This window comes from Canis lupus, chromosome 23, assembly GCF_048164855.1.
Source record: "Canis lupus baileyi chromosome 23, mCanLup2.hap1, whole genome shotgun sequence".
Lineage (NCBI taxonomy): Eukaryota > Metazoa > Chordata > Mammalia > Carnivora > Canidae > Canis > Canis lupus.
In genome coordinates this window covers 38,105,294-38,126,562 of record NC_132860.1, presented here as the reverse complement: position 1 = coordinate 38,126,562, position 21,269 = coordinate 38,105,294, and the positions used below count along the sequence as shown (strand labels likewise).

The 21,269-nt window shown below is 41.9% G+C and overlaps 1 protein-coding gene across 4 annotated transcripts in view; it reads left to right on the top strand.

Annotated features, from left to right (window-relative positions):
- The first annotated feature begins 8,381 nt into the window (after positions 1 to 8,381).
- SYTL2 (synaptotagmin like 2) overlaps positions 8,382 to 21,269 on the top strand; it is a 117,038-nt gene continuing 104,150 nt past the window's right edge. For 2 of the 4 annotated variants that reach the window (XM_072794896.1, XM_072794884.1), the window contains exon 1: positions 8,382 to 8,499. The gene's annotated coding sequence lies outside the window, so the exon portion shown is untranslated. Of the gene's footprint in view, positions 8,500 to 8,550; positions 8,711 to 8,757; positions 8,876 to 21,269 lie in introns of those variants that run through there. The other 2 variants (XM_072794885.1, XM_072794886.1) reach the window with 2 other exon arrangements.

Genomic DNA, 21,269 nt, shown 5'->3' with positions numbered 1-21,269 from the left:
GAAGGTCTGTGGTAGAGCCTGAGAATTTGCTTTTCAAACAAGGTAATGTTGATGTGGCTCTAATGAGGTGGGGAGGGAGGGTCTTCTCAAGAGTATGAAATGTCTGCCAAGTCAGGTGCTTACTCTGGTCAGGGGTTCTTTACCTTTTCTTTGCAACAGACAGCCTGGGCAGTGTGGTAAAGCCCCTGTACTCCTCAGAAGAATATTTCTAAATGGAATGAAATAGAAGACTTAGGACTACAAAGAAAATCAATTATATTAAAATGGGTTATTCATGTTATTTTAAAATTATTTTTAAAATTATAATATTTACAATATCTATAAGTCATCTGCGTTGTGATATGAAATATTTGTGGTTTCCATTGGTGGTAAACTCACACACCTACAGATAACACTACTGTGGTTGTTGCTTATATTTATAACTGAAGGAAATGACAAATAGCAGATAGAAGTTAGTGAAGATAAAGAGCCTAGGTTAGGAATTCTTGCCCTGGTGCAATCTGAAATAAGATGCTCTACTGTTGGCACTGCGTGGAGTTCCAAAGAATTGGAGTCTGTGTCATTCAGTGTTATTAACTAAATGCCTTCAATGTGGAGACACTGTGATAGATGCTTGATATTTAGAGAGGAATAAGACACTTTCTCTTTCCTTATTCATTAATGTCCCATTTTGGTGCAGGAAGATGGAAATATAAACTGATAATTAAAGCGGAGTATGATACCTGCTGAAAGGGAAGTATGCACAAAGCACAGAAGAAAAGAATGGAATAATATATACAGGAGCATAGGGGTAAGACCTCTGTTACTTAGAACTCAGTTGGATGAAGTTGTGGTGGTAGACTTTTACACTGGTGGTCCTCAATGAAACATACCTCCAAATCCTCAGGCTCCCCCATATTGACTCTGAAGTTGGCCACAAAACTTACTTTGGCCAAAGGAACAGTAGCCAGCTGACACAAATATTTGTACGTTGGGGCTTTCCTCTTGCCTCTTGGGCTTCAGTTGTCATGTAAGAAGTTTGGGCTTAGGTTAGTGAATGAGGAGAGGTTACGTGGACCACAGCCCTGGAGAATGAGAGATCATTCTTCGATGTTCCAGCCTCAGTTGAGCACTCAGCTGAATGCAGCAGCATAAGAAACCCCAATCAGTGAGTAAGAAGCATCAGAACCACCAACCCACAGAATCATAAAAAATAATAAATTGTTGTTTTTCACCACTAGGTTTTAGAGTGTTTTGCTACACACCAATAGGTAACTCAAATAGTTGTTTTTCTTTACAAAAATTTTCCTCTTCTATTTCGCTTTTTAAGGTGAAGAAGGCAAAACACCCTGTAAAATAAGCCAATGCAGAGATTCTTCTGCAAACAATTAAGCACAATTTCTAGAAAAGCTTCCAGTGTTTCATACATTTAAATCTTTTAAGATCCATGGCTAGAAAACTTATCTAACTCTAGTAAATTAACATGCTGATCTTCAGAGAATAATTACTTTAAAATCACGAACTCCTAAAACCTGGAATTTTCAGCTGGAAGAGATCTTGGAATCTAAATCTAATCATGCACACTAAACTCTTCATTTTATTTTAAAAGTGTCTTTATCTTTTTTAATGATCTCTACACCCAGCATGGGGCTGAAACTCATGACCCTGAGATCAAGAGTCACATGTTCTTCTGACTAAGCCAGCTAAGATGCCCCTAACCTCTTAATTTGATGAGGACAACAAGGCGTGAGAGGTGAAAGCTAGAGTCTTTTGTTAGTAGGGTCCAGAAGGGAAACCAGATCTTCTGACTTCTAATACAATGTCTTCCAATAAGTAAAAAATAGCAATTTGTAGATTATCATTTCCATTATTTTATATTTGCAATAGGCAAAGCAGATATTTTTATCCTTTCTAATTTTGTGGATGAGTTAGATTTAAAAAAGACCTGCTTATTTCATGTAACTCATAAAACCAGGACTAGACGGTGGGTCTTATATCCCCTGGGCCAGGACTTTTTCATTATATCACGCTGCCTCTCATGTTCAGCATAAAAAACAAGGAAATAAACTAATATATTTTTGAAAAAGGATCAGCAGTAGACACTAATCTGGTTCATCTCTGAATTTCTCATAGTCATGTATCATGTACGTAATGTGTCACTCAATAAATATTTGTAATATGAAATGAATACATGAATGAATAACTGAATAAACAAGCAATAGAACAAGACTATGTTTTGTTTTTACTAGGCATTCCATTCTTTTTTTTTTTTTTTAAGATTTTATGTATTTATTCATGAGAGACACAGAGAGGAAGAGAGAGAGAGGCAGAGAGAGAAGCAGATTCTTTGAGGGGAGCCTGATGGAGGACTCGATTCCAGGATGGTGGGATCATACCCTGAGCCAAAGGCAGACGCTGGACCCCTGAGCCATCCAGGTGCCCCCAGTCATTCCATACTTAAAGTGTATGGTTAATCGAGATTCCTCTGTACCTGAAAAGGAATAAAAGGACAAAAATGCCAATGAGTAGTAATGATAATATTTTGTATTATTGTGCTTTGAAAGTGGAGTCATGAATACAAAGGCAAGATCTATCAATATGTGCCTCCTGTCTTGTATGTAGTAACTCAAAAGTTATTTGCCCTTTCTTCCAAGGGGGAAACTGAGGTAGAGAAAGTGACTCAGGTAAAGCATTGTCCAATAGAAATATAACAAGAGACACATTTAATTTAAAATGTCCTAGAAGCCACACACAAAAAAGTTTTAAAAAGATGAAATTAGCTTTGATAAATATTATACTTAATTCAGTATATCCAAAGTATTACCTTTCAATATGTAATCAACACAAAAACTGTTGATGAGGTATTTTAGTTTTTTTCAGTTTAGTGCGTGTTTTACATTCACAGGACATCTCAATCCAGACTAGCCACATTTCTACTGCCTAATAGCCGCATGTGGCTAGTGGCTACCATTTTGGACAGCATAGGCCTAGTTACATAGGACACAACAATTCTGTAAAGAGAAGATGACAGTAATTACAGTACAGAGGGAGTAGTAGGATTTTAAGGAAAACTTGAGGAAATTGACTTGGTTTAGTCCAACCACATAACCTGGACCACTGCAACTCAAAGGGAGATTCTACTACACCCTCGGAAGTCAGCTTCAGTGTTTAACAGTCTTGTTTGGCTGTGTAGCCCTGGGCAAGAAACCTTGTCTTCATATAACTTGGTTTCCCATCTGTTACCACTTAGAGCTGCTCCCCCAGTGACATGAAGTAATAAGAAAAAGCATTTAGTCAATACCAGCAAGTAGGAGGCACTTGGTTAATAGGAGCTTTAATAATCTACTAGGATCTTACCTTATCATACAAAACAACCCCATTTTGGATTTTTTTTAAAAAGGTTAATAGGACTCCCTACAGATCACGATCTTTTCTGCCACAGCAAGTGTAAAGGGGCTCTAAGGTACAGTAAATTTCAAAAAGACAAGGTAAAACAAAAAAGATCATGAGTTACATTATAACCTTCTACTAGAGGGAATCTCATAGTAATAAAACCAGATGGTTTTCTACTCTTTTATTGTGATGAAATATTCATCACACAAAATTTACCACTTTAACCATTTTTAAATGTGCAGTTCCATGTCATTAAGTACATTCACATTGCTCTGCAACCATCACCATCATCCATCTCCATGACTTTTTCAATATCCCACAATGAAACTCTGTATCCAGCGACTACCCACTAACCCCATCACCCGCAGGCGCTATTCTACTGTCTCTTTCTATTTGACTATTCTAGGAATCTTATATAAATGGAGGGCTTTTATTTTTTGAAGAAACATTTATTCTTTAAATATTAAAATAAGAAAATCTGTTTAAAAACACTGACAGTTAACCTAGAGGTTTTTAAAGAGTATTTATGTTGCAATGCATCTTGATATGCACAGATGAAAGGCACTGAAGAAATATCACAATTATTACATGTATGTATCCGAGGGAGATGATTGCTACAAAGGTTTTTCTTTATAAAAGGAACTCTGTATGAAAATGTATATATATAAATATAAATTAAGACTTGTCTGCATAAGATTACTACTCAGAAAAGTCATAAATAATGATGCCAAAATTTTCACAAATGTCAGAAATCTCACTGGTATAGTAGATCCTTGACTTTGTCACTAGTTTGCCATTTGGCCTGGGCTTAGTGCCTGATCCTCTTAAACCCCTCCTATCATCATCTGTAAAATGCAGATACTAATAAGAGCAGCCCTTCCTACATCATAGAGTTGATGGGAAGATCAAACAAGATAATTAAACTGAAAGAACTTTGAAAAATACAAAAAGCCCTGTAGAAATGCAAGGCATTATTAAAGACTGTGGAGAGATTGCTCACACAATTTGATTCAAGGCCAAAGTTTTGTATTTCCAAAAGTTAAAAAGATTCAGTATTTGCAAATTATTTAGAAAACCAAATTCCTTGTTTACCCAGTACTGTGACCGAATTGTTTTCTAAATGCTATACATTTGATACCTAATGCTATACGTCATCTAACCACATTACCATGCTAGATGTAATTGTACAGAATTTCAGCAGTATCTTCAATTTTTGGTGGGTAAGAAGTTATAAATCTACATAGCTTAAAGATAAAGTCATGTCTCTACAGGAAGTTGTTTTGTTTTTTATTTTTTTAAATTTTCCATGGTAGAAACAGTGCTGTGTTCTGTAACATAACTACTATTGGAGAACTGCCTGCAATGCAAGAAGCATTTATTTAGTGCCTATAGTGTGCAAGGCATTTGGGATAGAGATGGTGTCAGGGGAAGGATGGAGGTAGTAAGAAAAAATACAAAGAGAAAAGGGGTATCCTGAATTGGGTGAGCTTTAAAACTGCTGGGGAGTGGCATATCCTGTGACGATGAACTAGAAAGAAAATGAAATTGATGACAAGAAAAGCCTTGAGGACTACACTGTGGGAGTTCCAGAGGTTCAAAGGATAATTCATTCAGCCTAAAAAGGCAGAACTTCATGACATTTGTCCTGGGCCCTGAGGCAGAAGAAGGATTCCTTGGTTCTGAAATAGAGGGGAGATATTCCAAGCCTGAAGGAGCCACACCTAGTATCCCACACACACACACACACACACACACACACACACACACACAAAATACTCATCTATTAACTGGCTGGTAAAACTAAACAACTTGGATGATGTGCCTGTGACTCTACAAAGTCACACCTGGGGGGATTAGGGGTTAAATCCCAGATTCTCATTTGAAAGCACCAACCTTATGGCATTCCACCATTTCAGGAGGACCACTTGGAGAGCCATCATACCAACACTGGCAAGTGCACTCCATTTTATTTCAGCTCCACTGAGTTGGGGTTACAGATTTAAAACCCCATCCCCAGCTAGAAAACTATTCCAGGCTAGTCTTCCATTTGCAGGTTTCTAAGTTCACTTTCACTCCTGTCCCAGTTTTCACAGATCCAGCATCAATCTTTCCATTTAGGTTTTGTTTTTTTATGTTTACATTTAGGATTACATTTTTCCTTTACAGTGCATTACTATTAGATTTCTCCTCCCTTTCCCAAGTGTATAAGACCTCTCTTCTAACCATTATCATACTATTAGCTAACATTTATTGAGATCTTACCTTGGGCCAGGCAATGTGCTATATATATATATTGTAGCATCTCCCTTACATAGGTCCCTTAATATGACTATAGTTGACCCTTGAACAACTCAGGGATTAGGGGCCCCAATAGAAAATCCACCTATAACTTTTGATTCTCCCCAGACTGAACTTCTAATAGTCTATATTGACTGAGAGCCTTACCAATAACATAAACAGTTGATTAACACACATTTTTGTATATGTATTACGTATTTTATTCTTATAGTAAAGTAAGCTAGAAAAGAAAATGTTATTGAGAAAATTATAAATGAAAATACATTTACAGTACTGTATTTATATATAAAAAAAAGAACCCACATATAAGTGAACCTGTGCAGTTCAAACCCATGTTGTTCAAGGGTCAACTGTATTTCTATTTTACAGAAGAGGAACAGAGGCCTAAAGAGGTCAAGTGACTTGTCCAAAGTCAACCAGCTAGTTCAGTGGTGGAGAATGATGGAGTCAGGGCACCCACCAAAGTCTCTACACTAAACCCAGTACAGCATTATCCCTATCCCCTTGCTTTTCCCTTCAATATCAACAGAGAATTTTTGTGAAATTTGCATGTCATTTACATGCAAACTATTTTGAAGAAAGACGATCTTTTTTTTTTTTTAAGATTTTATTTATTCATAAAAGACACACACACACACAGAGGCAGAGAGAGACACAGGTCGAGGGAGAAGCAGGCTCCCTCAGGGGAGCCTGACGTGGGACTCAATCCCAGGATCCTGGGATCACAACCTGAACCGAAGGCAGACGCTCAACCACTGAGCCACCCAGGCATCCTGAAGAAGGGCAATCTACTACTATAGGTTAAGAGGAACAAGCCTCTGCTGACTTGATATGATCATGTTAACTAAGATTTATTCAGTACTTCCTCTGTGCAAGGCACTTTGCTATACACATGCACTTTCTCATTTTAACCTTCACAGTAGCCTTAGAGAGGAGCATTATTATCATCTCTTTTACAAATGAGCAAAGTGAGGCACGGAGAGGTTAAGTAACTGGCTGAAGGTTCTGTTAGAAAGTGTGTGTGGGGGAGAGAGCAGTATTTGAACTTTGACCACTTAAAATCACAGCTCCAGCTTTTAACCTCTGAGCTTTCTGACCTTTTGCGATGAGGGCCCCAGCAAGACTCTTCCTCAAAATTTCTCCCCCACTTGTCTGGTCCAGAGTCTACAGTAAGAATCCTAAGACCCTCCCTAGCAGGGTTATTTCTTTTCTGGGAGGAGTGACATTTGAAATAGGGAGAACTGAGTTCCTTCAAAGCCTTGTACCAAGAATGCAGGGCACCCACAGGTGAGCAGGATCCAGTGCCTGCCTTCCCCGTTGGAGAGGAGCAGGAAGAAGATAACCAAAGCACGCACAGACAACATTGAAAGCGAGATAGCAGACAAATGAAATCAGACCACTCCCCTGCTTAAAGTCATTCACCAGTAGCTCTCACCAACAGGACATGGTCTGCTTCCCTCAGCAAGGCAGGCAGAGCTGCTCTTCCCGCATCTACCTCTTTAGCTTCATCTCTGCCTCACTGTCACACAATCCTTGCAACATACGAGAGGCAACTGTATGCCTTTGCCTGCTTCTCTGCAGCCCTTCCCTCTGACCTCAGTATTTAACCTTGTATTGCCCTCCTCTCCCAGTGTTTGTAACCTATTCTAGCTGTTATTACACTAAATTGAAATTATTTACAAATTTGTCTCTTCAAAGGCAAGATGAGTGGTTATTCCTCTTTTGCATCCTCAGTGCCCACCCAGCAAAGGGACAGAGGAGACTATCAAAGCTTGGGTGAAAGCCAGAATCACACATAACACAGGGCGAGGATTCCTGAGCCAGGTTAGCAGCCCAGCATCCGGTACTGAATGAGGTCCTTGGGATCAGCATTTACAAGTTTGAGAGAAGAAAGATAGGCAGACCTGGGCTACCCTCAGTTGAACTGACAACATGAATGGGGTCGATGAGGAGAAAAGGCCTTAAGGTTTACCTCTTCCAGAAGTTTGCTTGGGTTGGCCCCATCATTGGTAACATTTTTAAAATGACCCTGATATAATACCTTCCAGCACCTTCCAGCAGCATACTGGCCCTCGTTGCACACCCATGGAGCGCCTCAGGCGAAACACATCGCTCACAACTTATCCGGGTATTATTGGATAATTTAAAGCACCACTTTAAAAACAACTTGCGAAGCATTTTTATCTATTTTGCACGTTCGGAGCGGTTAAAGCATCTTGATCCCATCCTCTTCCTTGGCCTGCGTGGTGGCTAACTTCGGTCTCTGAGCAGAGGGGTTCCTTGCGCGCCAGGTCCTTGGGCTTTAGGACTCCTAACGCACAGCGGCCAAAACATAACGGCCGCACTCTTTGCTTGCACAGTAAAAAACGGTGTTTCGGGGCAAGGTGCACTGGAGGAGGCCGGGGCGGGGAGGGCCAAGGGAGAAGAAGTACGAGGCGCGGAGGGAAGCGGGAGAAGGGCAGGGGAGCGGGCAGGGGAGCGGGCAGGGGCGCGCGGGGGGCGGGGCGGGGCGCGCGGGGGGCGGGGCGGGGAGCCCGGGGGCGGGGCGGGGAGCCCGGGGGGCGGGGCGGGGAGCCCGGGGGGCGGGGCGGGGAGCCCGGGGGGCGGGGCGGGGAGCCCGGGGGGCGGGGCGGGGCGCGCGGGCGCCTCGCCATTGGTGGGCGCGCCCGGAGCCGCCCCTGCGCGCCCGCCCGCCGCCCGCCGCCCGCCGCCCGCCGCCCGCGGGGTCCCTGCACACGCTGCCGGGCGCTGACAGCGGCGGGGCGACACCTGGGCGGCCCCGAGGGTGTGCGGGGCGCAGGAGGCGCGCGGGGCCGTGTCGGGAGGAAGGTAACGCGCCGCGCCAGGGCTCGGGGCCTGCACCACCCCGCGGCGAGGCGCGCTCCCTGCCCGGCTGCTGCTACTCGGAGCCCCGCGGTTCTAGTCTCTGCCTCTGCCCGCCCGACGGGTCCTCTCGGGCAACTTTCTGCCCCTCCTCGGTCTCTGTTCCGGGAAGGAGGTGTGGGTGGGGACTGCTGCCTTGTGCTCTGAGTTCTCAACGGTGAGCCGCGTTGGGCATCCTGCGAGCGCCCTCAGGAGCCGGCTCCGCGGCGGGGGCGGGGGGGGCGCGGGGTCCTCCCGGTTTGTCGCGTTTCCCGGGGCTTTCGAGGACTGACCCCGCCCGGGCTTTGGGCTGGCTGCAGAGTCACTCCCCGAGACTACTCAGGTGAAGTAAAGTGGGGCTTTAGGACTCTCTGCAGGTGGGCGCTTGGGAAGGCTGAGTCGGGGGCTGGTGATTTTTTACTTGGAAAACAAGTTTGGTATTGACAGACAAGTTTATTTTGAAATTATCTTCCTACACCCGGACCTCGACCCGTCGTTAGTTCTAAATCCTAGGAATGGGATTTATCCTCTTCCAGTATGGAAAACCAACTGTTGGAGCAGCTAGGACTTAGATAGGGCTCTATCAGCTGTGTACTAAGTGGGCCTGTCTCTCCGCACCCATCCTGACTCCTCCCCCTTCCCTTTCCTCCCTCCGGCCCTTATAAATCCCCTTTGACTTTGAGGGCCTCCATTTATCTGTCTGAACGGTAGTCCTCATTTTCATTTAATGCTGGTTTGTGACCAGCAGCCTCTGAAGCCTGGGCTCTGGATTTGAGATGGAAGTCTGCATAAGAACAGACTGGATCTTACTGTTGGCTTCCTGACCCACACAGCCTGGCAGGGATGTGCAGAGGAAGCCCAGGGGGCTTCAGACAGACAGGCATTGGGAGGTGGGATGGACTCAAACCGCTGTTCAGCTTCCTGTCCCCTTCTTGGCATTCATTCCCAGTGAGGGAATAGTGGCTCCAGCTACCAGTTGGATGAAGCAGCCAAACAGGATGATTGAAAGGAGTTGAAGACTTTGATGGAGGATTTCTGTGGAAGATCTCCAGGTGCTCCCACCCCTCCCTTCACCCCTGTAGTCCCTTAATGTGGTGTCTGGGTGAACTCAGATGCCAGGACCTGTCACGAGTGGTGGGGAAAGATGCGGGGCAGTAGCAGTATTGACTGTCTTTATTGGGCACTTATGGGCCAGACATTCTTCTTTGCATATAATGTGTCTTTAGTTCTCACAAAGCCAAATGAAGGAAGGTATACTGGCATTTTTCCCATTTTACAAATGAGAAACTGAGGCTCAGAAAGATTGCTTCCCTTAGTCACATAGCTAGTAAGCAACATAGCTGGGATTCAAAAGTAGGCTCTCTCATTCTAAAACCTGTGTTCTTTCCACATTGTTTGGTGCTCCTTGAATAAGGGCAAGCCAGAATCATAACAGTAAAAATGACTATTATTGAGTTCTCAGTAGGTGCCAGACATTATTCAAAGCATTTTAGAAGAGTTATGCCATTTATGGTGTAGGAGTTTTGGTCATTCTGGTGGGAATAAGTGACTACCTTAGCCTCTCTAAAGGAGCAGTCCTGTTCCAGAACGCCTGCCTGATTCCCCCCCAGCTGCTAGTGAGTGAATGGGCAGGAGCCCTGTTTGCTTTATCCTAGAGGTGGTTTGAGGTCTAATGAAAGATTGATTGTCCACATCTGATCCGTTAGACCTGACCGTTGCCTTGTGAATGATCCCACTGTCCCCTAAGAGGCCTTTCTCAAGCTTTGCTCAATAAACATTTGTGGAATGAATGAATTAGCACCTTGTGCAGAGTGGTCTGCTGTTCTGCAGAAATGGGGCAGCCCAGGCCCCACCATCCTCAGAACCCAGGATGCCAGGCCAGGCAGTTCTCCCCTCTGGGCAAGGGAGATAGAATGAACTATGCCCCTATTGGCTTCCAGATTTGCCTGGTGATATGTTTTCTGCCACCTGTTTTATAAAGAATTTTAAAAGTTACAGTAGATGAAGAAAATTTGATTTTTTTTTTTTTTAACAGGAAACGAGACTTAGTCTCTTTCAAAAAGGAGGGTAAATAAGATGGTACTGTTTGCCTTACGGCTTCCCAAACTTCTTCATAGAAGAATCTCCAGTAATGAAAGTGACAAGCCCTTCTAGGTGTTGGGAATATAGTTCAGATTGACCCCAGCAAGTGTGAAAATTAAGAATGTTATTTTTTTCACGTGATTTCATATATTGAATATGATTTCAATATATAAAATAAGCTTTTCCCCACAAGATTTGTGTAAAATTGGTGTCCTGGCATATTGTTTTATAGTCTTGAGGGCTGAGAGTATCCAAATGGAGAAGTAAGGCAAAGGTTCTGGTCCGGGCGCTTTAGGGTATTATTTACATTTTTCATGCACTTAGTTTACAGTAACAGAGCTTTATAACTCTTTGTGGAGATAACCCCTTTCCTATTTGTCAGAATGAAGAATTTGTTTTAAAAATAAAAATAATCTTTATTGTTTGATCCTCCACCCAGCTTTATTAAGATATAATTGGAATATAATATTGTCTAAGTCCATGATGATTTCGTACTTGTATGTATTGCTATTTTTTTGTAATGAGAATATTTAAGAATTACTCTTAGCAACCTTCAAATATATAATACAGCATTGTTAACTATAGTCACCATATTGTATATTAGATCCTTAGAACTCAAGTCACCTTATAACTGGAAGTTTGTACCCTTTGACCAACATCTTCCCATTTCTCCCATTCCGTGGTTTCTGGCAACCACCTTTGTATTCCCTATTTCTGTGAGTTCAGTTTTTTAGATTACAAGTGAGATCATGATTGTTTTCTTATTACCAAAACTACATATGTATTCATTGTAGGAAAAGACAAAAATACAGATTAGCATTAATAATACATCCATACTCAGAAATAACTAATGCAAAATTTGGGGGATAGCTTTCCAGATCTTTTTCTTTGTGTCTATATGAGTAAGTTGAAAAAATAAAAAAAAGGATCAGCTGCCTGGCTCAGTTGGAAGAGCATGTGACTCTTGATCTTTGAGTAATGAGTTCGAGCCCCACATTAGATGTGGAGATTGCAAAGAAAAATAAACTGAAAAAGAATCTCAGCTAAGCTGAAAAAAATGAACAAATGAATACAATCCTTACTTTTGATTGAATTATTGTCAGAGCTAAGAGCCATCTCAGATTATTTTTGAAAGAATGCAGAGAATAAATTATGAATAATTAAAATCAGTATAAAGGTTAATCCTGTTTGTGAACTCCAAAGTCTATCCCACCCCATAATTAATTCCCTGGTGTCATGTAGTTTCCAGCAGTGGAAAGTACCTGCCATAATCCTGTTGCCGGCATTCAGGATCAAGGTGTTTCTTGTGAAATAACTCAGGTGTCTTAAATGTCTCAAATGTAACAGAAAAGGTAGCTCTTCAGTGTTGAAGTGCAAAATGTGACAAAGTTGTAAAGCTAAATTGCACAGAGAGGAGCCTTAAATAAGATCATTGCTTCTGCATTGCATTTTATTACCTGTGTGACCTTGGGCAAGACTAGTAGCTTCTCTGAACTGGTTTTTCCTTCCTTAAATTGGGAATAATGACACCTACTCTATCTTCCCAACCAGAGTCGCTATTAAGGACCAAGTGTCAGGTGTGATTGTTACTTGAATTGCATGCAAGTGTGTATGCTATTTTAAAAAGTTGTTTAAATGTAGAAGGATCAAAAGTATTGTAGGCCTTTGTAAAATGCTGGAATCTGAGTCATGGGCTTAACATTTTAGCAGGACTTAATTACAATGCAGATGTTTTACTGTATTTCTACTCTACATTTTCTTCAAAGAATATGATTCTTTGATGGCTTGCATCTCGATCTTCATCACAATTCTGAACTGAAGAAAAGGACAGAAAATAGTCCCACTTTACAGAATAAAAATAGGCTTGCCATTCAAGAGAGCTGTTCGTTGGCTCAGAGAGTCCTAGTGTCCCAGTGCTGTCTCCAGTTGCCTTAAGTGAGGCAGAGGTACACAAGGAATAAACAGTGAGAGTAACTTTGGAAAGGCAGTATGCCTGTAGGGGTGTGGCTGAACACCAGAAGCCACTGCCTCAAGGGCTGCTCCCAGCCATGCACTCAGCTCCTGGAAGTTCTGGAATGGGCCCTGCGTTGGGTGGCAGGTGTCTCAGCTTCTGATCTTGCCCCAAAGACAAGCGGTATAATCTTAGTCATATCCTCTCCTTGAGCCTTAGTTTCTTTATAAAGTGAGGGAGTAGGACCAGAGGAGGCACCTTAGAGTCTTAAAAATCTATGTTCTAGTTGTTTTTCATCTTTGCCTGGATGGAACTTTGGTAGAGAATTACTACATCCAGATAAATCAGGTGTGGGATAATGTTCCCACTTTCTGTTGCTTCCGGCTTGGTGCCCTTTAGGGTTTTCTAAGGGTCTCCCCGGCTGATTACTCTCATGCAGAACTCAGATCCATAGATCTTTGAGAGGAGAATTGTTTCTGCTCATCTATTTGTTACTATTAATCTAGAACCTCCTTAGATATACATGTTTTTGTTTTTTTTTTTTTTTGGAGGAAGAACTGCTTTTGGTAACTTTTGGGAAGGTTGGAAGTATAGTAAAAGCAGGTTATTAATGGCAATAAGGCTATGTGTGTCACTACATACTGGATACTTGGTACTATGCTTATGCTATGACTTTTGCAGAATGTGGGAGAAGCACACTCTTGGGTGGCTCAGAACTCCAGTAGAGGAAGAAACAGGAAGGAAGGTATGGGTGGGGGGAGGAAGAGAGAGACAGGAGGGAGAGGGACAGAAGAGAGCAAAGAGTACCAGGTGTGGTTGGAGTATGATGAAAAGACCAATTTGGGAAAAGACGGAGGCCCCCACTCCACCCCCACGGACTAGGACTGTCTGGTTTAATTCTGCATCTACATTGCCTAACACTCAATGGGAACTTAATCAAGTATTTTTAATGAATTAATATGTGATTCTTCTGAAATGACATGTTTGCTGAAATACAGTATAATGACCTTCAAGTGGTTGCAGTGATGTCTTTATATATATGAAATGTTTACTTACAACCTATGAAAACACTTTCCTGTGCATTATCCTCCATAATGATAGAGACTTTTTTAAAAGGCCAGAATAAAAGCATTTCCTCTTTTTTTTTTTTTAAGATTTTATTTATTTTTTCATGAGAGACGCGGAGAGAGGCAGAGACATAGGCAGAGGGAGAAGCAGGCCCCCTGCAGGGACCCTGATGCGGAACTCAATCCCAGGACCCTGGGATCACGACCTTAGCCAAAGGCAGATGCTCAACCACTGAGCCACCCAGGCACCCCTAAAAGCATTTCCTAATGTTATGCTTTCGAAATGCTTCAACAACTACTATTAGAAATGGATTTGGTTTATTACTTCTAGATAAATCTTTCTGTACAAGCACCAAGAAATATTTGAGGCGTGGAAGTCTAAGACCTAGTAAACGGTTCCACAAATTTGAATTCCAAGTCAGAGAGAGAAGGATAGGCACTGCATTGCTTAGCTTCTGGATGACTAGACTTTTCTTTTTCCCTTGCAGAAGCATTGTTTTATCCTAAGTCTTGACGGAACTGATGCCATCAGCTTCTGATTAGACAGACGTGTTTTGTGCCACCATTACTCACAGCCACAGGCGCCTGGGATCTCCTGCCACTGGCTGAGTCAGCTGATTAAAACATAGGGCTGCAAGGCTGAGGGCAGGGGCTGGATACCCGGCCAGGCCAAACCAAGCAGCTCAGTCAGATCTGTGCCTCAGACACTCCCACCCCTTCCACCAGCAGTCTGCATTGAGAGAGAGACTGAACTATGGCATGTTAGATTCATTAGGGAAGATTCTTTACCCCTGCTTGTTTTAGACTAGTCATTTGACTTTAGAAGTAAGGGGTCTGGGTTTCCAGTTTAATTCTTTGATACTTGTTAGAGTGGATTCTAGGGTTGTTTGACTTTTATCATCTTGGCACATACTTATGGTGTATATCCTGAGATCTTTGCTACCCCAAGTCTGCAACTATCACCATGGCATGTCATTTCTTTAGTGTGTCTAAAATGGGAATGATCATACCTGCCTCACAGAGTTGCTCTGAGGATTAAATAGGATCACATTTAATCAATGAAACTAGCAAAAAAAGGATTGAGATTCTGTTGCTGGGTGGTTGGCCAAAGACTTACCAGCCAAGGACTTACCACCTCATACCTATCTGGCACCATTTTTTATTTAACTACAGTTTCTATGTGACAAGTATTCAAGATGCCTTATGAATAATTGAGACCACAGGCATTCAGGGGCAAATGCTATGGATCTACTGCATTGATAGCACCTGGGGATAGTAATTGGTTAGATAGAATTCATCTTCCTCAGTTATTTCAAAAGTATTTCTGTCTGATCTGGTATGTCCTTTGCTGGTAATAAAACAATTTGATTATGTCTGATTGCTTCAGATTGCTTTTTAAAATCCTGTGAGGCAAGTAAATGATGATGATGATGATGATATCTGACCTTTATTGAACAGTTACTATGTACTAGGCACTGTTCTAAGCACTGTACCTACATCCATTATTGACACTGTTTTGAGTACTATTATTTTTCCCATTTGATAATGATGAAGTTAAGGTACAGATAAGTCAAATAAATTACCCAAGATGACATAGCTAATAAGAGGAGGAACAGAGATTTGAACCCAGGCAGTCTGACTCTAGAGCCCATGCTTTGAATCACTAGAGGATAATATTTCCAAGCAAAAATGTCACTTTCATTTGTCTATAAAATATGAGAAAGTCACATCCACCACAGAATGTCTGCCTGTACCCTAATAGCATTTCACTCTATTGTTCATGGAAGGAAGAAGCTGAAAACAGTTCTAGATGCAGAATGAGGATGTATAGCTTGGCAGATGTTCTGACCATACAAGATAATACTTGAAAATGATCATGTTGCATAAAATTCAGGAAATTTTATACCTTACAGCAATAATTTAAGTATTGCAGAAAATAACTGGGGGTGAGACTGAATTACAAAGAGCCGAGTCAGCAACTTAACACCCCATTTCAATATCAATACTGGGCTGTAATATAGTAACTGAAAGGTTCTGTCTTGGGAAGTAAAGTAGTAGCTCTGTTTATATTAGGCAAATCACATCATTTATGGTCTTTTGCTTAGAAGAGCAAAATTGTGTCTTTTCTATTCCTTTCAGGGATGTTATGAACAATAACAAGAGCATGGTGATAAACAGAATGCCTACTATCTATTGAGTATATGCTATGTGTCAGTCCCTTGCTAGGACATTGCTCATCTAATTGGAAGGACAACTCTCTGAACGAGAGAGATGATAATTACCCGTTTTACCTATGAGGAAATGGAAGCAGGGAAGTTAAGTATATTGCCCAAGGTCAACAGTTAGTGAATGACAAAACAAACATTTGAACTCTGGTTACTTACCTTGACTCAAAAGCCTGTGCTCTGTTTCCTAGCAAGTACAACCTCTTTCAGGGGGGGTTCTTTAGAGGAAGGATATTGAATCTATGTTTACCAAATCCTGTGTTAAAGCATATTTCTTGGCATGAGGCTCGTAACAGATTATTATATTCAAAACTGGGGCTTTTCTAGAAAACCTGAAACATTTCTGTTACCATAGAAATAGTAATGATGGACTTGATAGAAGTCTTTCAGGAGAAAAATCCAGTTTTCCCAACATACCATAACCTAGGGAGTCAGGCACGTACTTGGCAGTTAAGAAGCAGATCTGCCTGAGAACAGAATAACTGAGATATGATCTAGAGAACTGGCAAGTAATTATTTCTTCATGCTTAATTTCTGGAAGACCCCAATTACATTTTATTTTGGGGTATTACAACCTGATAAACGAGAAGGGATATATGAAGAACTTGAAGAGAAACAAGTTGGTCTTCATATTGTACATGTTGTAGAGATTTATTAAAGAATTCTTTGTGCCAGTTACCCTACTTAGACCACTTAAATATGACACTTTTTTACTCTGACATAATGCACATGTAGATGGGTTTTGGAATAGCATAATACCACCTTTCTGCAAATTTCCTTGTATCCTTGCTAGAATCCTTGGAATACATTGCTATCTGATGATTAGTAACAGATGGGTGTAAGGTGTAAGAAAAGTCAGAAGCCAGAATTTTGTGAAGCACAATGGATGGCAAGGTGATAGGGTCAGTTGGTTTAACATCTGCCTTTTGGTCAGTGGGCAGGTTATAACACGGAGGTGTTTCTGGATTGTGTCCATGGGCAAGTGTGAGTCTGGAAGTGCATGTTATCAATAGAGGCCACTGTAATGGAATCAACTTGGTTGCAGAGTCCGACAGTAGTTGAGTTTAAACCTTGGATCCGTTTATTAAGTGTGTAGTTGAACAAGTAACTTAGCCTCTCTGAATCTGAGTTTTCTTTCTTGAAAAATTGCATCTGTCTTATATCTCTCATAAAGTGGCTGTAAGGAATAAACAAGATAATATATTAAAGTGCCTAACATGATGTCTTGCAAAGGGTTGCTGTTCAGTGTTCATTCCCTTCCCTCTCTCTTTTCTTCTAGAATGCGTCTGTTGGCTCGTGAGAGTTCCTATTGTACAAGCTTTGCCATTATCCAACTGTATTTCATCAAATCACTTAATTTTACAGATGCTTTAGTTTCTACCTATAGAAAACGGGCTGATGATATTTGCCCCACTCTTTTCATAAGATTTTTATCTAATCATTAAATTGACAAGCAGATTCTGAGGATTAAAAAAAAGAACAAGAAAATGCCCATAATAAGGGCAACAATGGTAAAGAGTACTTAGAGTTCAGTGTAACTGTTCTAGTGGAAATACATACAGCTCATTGTGAGATTGCAGAGAGCACTGTCTGGGAATGTTGGAAGGTGACAAATGAGGTGGAACCCTAACCCAGTAGGAGTTTGCTAGATTGAGAAGAGGATGGGATAGAAAGAAGAGTTCAAGCACTTTCATGTACAGTGGCATGGGGGCAGGAAGGGCCTGGGGTACCAAGGAAGAGACCATGGTGTTGGAATATAGGGCAGAAGAGCTGTGGCTGGAGGTGCTGCTCATGTGGTGGGCTGACGCCCAATGGTAAAACCAGGCCAAAAACTTGCCCTTTACCTTGCGGGCTGCAAAGAACTAATTGGAGGTGTGTCAATCTTGTGAGGGAAGTAACTGGATTTCTCTTTAGAACAAACAGCCTAAATTATGGAAATGACTAGCACTGCCCAAGTTATAAAAGAGGGATTTGATTGAAGGCACATTTCTTGGGATTTACGGATATAGATAAAATGTTTTAAAGCTTTTTGTAAAAGGTACCTGTAGAGATGGCGCTGCCTTTTAATTGAAGACTTCTACAGGAAGATACATATGTGTAGGAAAATAGTGACTCCATATACTGATTTATGGACTGGACCAAAAGGATAAATATGCCCTGCTTTGGAGCTAAGGATATTAACCATTTTTTAGTAAAGGACAGGGTATGCTTTTGGCAAATGATTGAGGCTTAGATCCAGAAAAATATTAAGACCTTTTTTTCTCTATCTCCAGAATTGAGTTTAAGATTCCAGGAGTAGTTGATACCCAGTGCATGCTGAATTTGGGTGGTGATTTGTTGAATATCTTGTGCTTAGCATGTGCTGCTGTGGTTAGCAGTCCCTGAATTTCCTCAGGGGATGAGCAGGGAGGCTTGGGCCACAAAACTATCATTTATGGGCAAATTGCAAGAAACTGGGTGACTTTTCCTTAAGTAGTCAGGGTCAAACACAAGTATACACAAGTGTGTTTGTGTGTTTCTAGGTTTGTGTTTATGTTTTCCTTAGTATTGTCTACTTAATCCAGACCAGAGGGAAAACCTGATATATACCCACAGTTCCTCAGGGAGAGCCACTGGGGAGATTCACTTTGGTTACTAGAGATACCTAGATGTAGAGAACTAGCTTCCCCAAATGATCTGGGCAGTGGCTGGGAGCCAAGGTTGTGAGATGTGGCTCCACCTGCCAAATTCTCCTGGGATAGATGTGACCCTACCATGGCACTGATCATCAGTGTTTGCTTGGTGTGTGAGAAAGCGAGGATGGAGTGGATGTGCTTATTTTTTACTTCTTTGATAGCCTTTCCTCAGGATCACTCTGGAGCAGTCAAGAACTGAAAGCCAGTCTTGGCCTGCCATGTGACCTTCAAAGAGCAATATGCAATCTGAAACTCCTGAAGGCATCTCACCTGGGAGTTTTAGAGTATGAGATCTTTGAATCTGTCTTCTTCCATGCCACGCCAGGTGCTTCTCACTGGGTCAATCGAGCCTAGGCTAAGTCCTTTGGTAGATCCAGGTTGGGTCTCTTCCCTTTGAGACCAAAGGCACAAGGACTGATAAACTGTGGATGGGATTGGTCAGGTCTCTGAACGGTTTCACTATTTCTGGTTACAGTGAGCAAGTGTTTTAAGTGTTTTATTTAGTTTAATATTTAAATACAGTATGATTAGTTGATTTTTGTTTCACCTCTTTTTAGATTACTATTACATAATAAACATTTTTTGATAAAAGGGAAAGCATACTATAGTGGGAAGAATATCAGGTTTGGAGACAAGTTCATTCGATAAACATTTACTGTTTATTATATGCCAGAAATTGTTTTAGGCTCAGAAATCAGTGGGGAAGACAGACCTCTGTAATTACCATGCAATATGATGTTAATAGACATGAGCACAGAGGAAGGAGGTGGGGTAGTGAGGGGAAGGATGATCAACTGCCAAGGGCTTCCTAGAAGAGGTAGCACTTGAGACTGAAGGATGGATAGGTATCAGAAAGTTAGGAAGGGTGGAAAATTGTGTAGTGGGCACAATTTTATGTTCAAAGCAAGACTGGAAAGAGCTGGGGCCAGAGAGGAAGGCAGTTGGCTGATTGTGGAGAGCTTTGTGCCACTTATTAAGGAGGCTGGATTATTTTAAGATCTTGCCTTGTGTTCTGTTCTGTGTGAAAATTAGGCAAGTATTTCTTCTCCGAGCCTCAGTGCCCTCATTAGTAATAAGAGATGTTAATGATTACCTAGCTTTACTTCATGGAATTAAATAAGACTCAAATGAGATAGTAATAGCTCATAATTATTGAATACTTACACAAATTAGCTCATTTAATCCTCACCACAACTTTATGCACTAGGTACTTTTGTTAAGCCCATTTTACAGATGAGAAAACACAGAGATTAAGTGATGTCTCAGATCATAAAGCTAGTAAATGTTAGTGCCCAGATTTGAACTGAAGTAGCATGTTTAAAGAGAACTTCTCAGTGTGTGTGCATATATGTGTTTACAGTGCTAACTCTGTGAAGCTCAAGAGCCAAGTTCTGTTGGCTTGAGGCAAAAGAAATGCATAGCTGTGGATTTGCCATGTATAGTATTTGGCTTCTCCAAAATGCCTATTACCAATGGGTCTGTGTGTCTGGGGGAAAATATTGTGCTTTCTGGTGGATATCTGAACAGTGGAGAGGATGACTTTTCCTCAGGAGGAACATTTGTGACCTGCACAAGATTAATTCTGGAGTGAAATGGACCATCTGCCTCTGACAGGGAGGTTTTTCTGTTGACACATCTGTTGACACATCTGTTACTAAAAATGGAGGCTCTACCATTTTCAAACTAGTGTCCCATTGGAAGGGCCTTGGCAGTTCTGCACTTCGTTTCCTCCTTCATTCTGCCGTTCTCCATCGTGGCTGGCTGAGGGAGCTGGCTGCTTTGCACAGTCATCCCTGTCCTTTTGGATTGTGAACTCATTTGTTTGTCTCATTTGAGCGTCTCCTCATTTCTGTCCACTGAAAGAGAAGGGGCATCAGCCATTCCTATCACCGTAGTCAGTGCCACTGTTATTCAGATACCACGTCTCTGCAACCTCTTCTTTTAAAGGATGGGTATCCTCTTTCTACTACTTTCTTTACTCTTTTTACTACCCTCTCCAACCTCTAGGACTTCATCTCACCTTCTTTTCCCAGTGACAAGAGGCCTTGGTTCACAGAGTTCTTTGTGGGACAGTTTTCTGTCCTGCCCTGTCTTTGATTGGCAGAGGTCACTGGTGACATGCCAGTTACCAAGTCTAGTGCCCTTTTCTCTCCCCGACTCTGCCTCAACTCCTTGCAGCAGCTGCCTAGGCTGACAGCTCCCTCTTTCCTGCAATGCTTTCCCCAGCTTTGGAACACACTACTGTTTTGTTTTTTCCAACCTGACTGCTCTTTCTCTCTTCACTTAAGTACCATATCATCTGCTTTCTTCTCTGTGCTTTTTCACTGCATTCTCCCCCTTGCTGAGTTTAGCCACTGCACTTGAGACTCCATGCTGCCAACGGCCAGGTTTCTAGCTCCAGCCACAGCCTCTCTCCTGAGCACTGATTCCTCATCTCTGTTAGAGTTCTAGACATGTCCACTGAATTTCCTGCCACGCTATTAGTTTTTACCTTTAACCCACCTGGTTTTCTAGGCATTCTTGCTATGGTGCACAAACACCTCAATTAACTTTAAGAATTTTGAATCTTGGGCAACCCAGGTGGCTCAGCGGTGGCTCAGCGGTTTAGCGCCACCTTCAGCCCAGGGTGTGATCCTGGAGACCTACGATTGGGTCCCACCTCAGGCTCCCTGCATGGAATGGAGCCTGCTTCTCCTTCTGCCTGTGTCTGTGCCCCTCTCTCTCTGTGTGTCTCTCA